The following is a 1,468-nucleotide window of genomic DNA, read 5'->3' as shown; positions in this document are numbered from 1 at the left end:
TCAATCTGAATTTGATGTGGCCACACCTTTCGGCCCCCATACCCTAGATAAGGCCTAGCCCAGGCCCAGACGCCCTGTCTCTGCTCTTTTCTAGCTCTTTCTCAGCTTTTTCCTTCTCTTCTCTTTCCCAGCTCTCTTCTCTTTACTAGCTCTCCCTTTCCCACCTCTTTCTCAGACGCTCACTTTTCTAGCTCTTTTCTCTCTTTTCTAGCTCTTTTCTATTTCCCAGCTCTCTCTTTCCCAGATCTCCCAGCAATCTTTCCCAGGCCTTTCCCCACCACGTGGAGGACCAAGATGACCTGGTGCCAGCCGGAACGAAGAGTAAACCTGCTCCTTACCTGAATTCCACGTGCATGGTTCTGTTCTTACTCGGCTACCTCTTTTAAAAAAAAAAAATAACAATTCTCATTTATTTCTTCCATCTGGATTTATTCCTTCACTTCTATGACAACTATTAATTAGCTGGTGCCTTTTTGGTGCCATACTGACCAAAAAGATTTCCAATTCTCACTTAGACGACCCTTCTCATTGTGATTAGCAGTGACCAGTCAAAAGCCTGGAATCTTTGAATTTCCAGGATTAATCTTCACCTGATACCTAAGCACATTCCTGACATTAATTGCCGTGACTTACTAACAAAATGTTTTTTTTTTTTCTCAACACAGCCTTCTAATATAGTTAAAGTACATAAGAACTATTATTACATCCTTATTGGAAGGAGCAATTATATATTCAAATATAGGTTCTTTATTTGGCATTTACTAGCTAAAGAATTTTTTGCCAGTCCTGGGGCTTGAACTCAGGGCCAGGGAACTCTTCCTGAGATTTTTCTTTTTCTTTTACTTTTTTTCTTTTTTTTTTTTTTTGCTTAAGGCTTGCACTCTACCACTTGAGGCACAGCACCACTTCCTTTTCTGTTTATGTGGTACTGAGGAATTGAACCCAGGATTTCTTGCATTCTAAGCAATCACTGTACCATGAAGCCACATTCACAGAGCCCTAGATAACTTTCTTAATATGGCATTAGTTTTTCATTCTATTACTATGTATTATAATTTAGGCTAGGTGGTAGAAAAGGAAGTGGAAAACAATACTAAGTCCAGTATGGCTAACATTCCTATCACATCCCTAAAGAAGTACAGTGTTAAGACGTGCAGGTCTCATAGGGATGTTGCATGTTACATTATTATATAAAAAAAACATAAAAAGTAATCCCCGACAACCATAACATTCTACTTCCACTTTCAAGTTCAAGAGCCAAAAATCTAAGCCTTTTTATTGATTGAGTGTATTTCCTAGGAAGGAAGAAGGAGATGTAGAAGGTGATGTTGGAAAGATATGTATATTGGCTCCCAGTCTACATTTTTGCACTTTTAAAAAGTGCTACTGACGACTCCACATCTACTTTAATATGCTGTCTGCACAAAATGCAGATAAATGAAGACATTTATTCCGGTGGATAATCACA

This window comes from Dipodomys merriami, unplaced genomic scaffold (assembly GCF_024711535.1).
Source record: "Dipodomys merriami isolate MVZ:Mamm:240054 unplaced genomic scaffold, mDipMer1.0.p SCAF_936, whole genome shotgun sequence".
Classification (NCBI taxonomy): Eukaryota; Metazoa; Chordata; class Mammalia; order Rodentia; family Heteromyidae; genus Dipodomys; species Dipodomys merriami.
Note: the sequence above shows the minus strand (reverse complement) of the source record.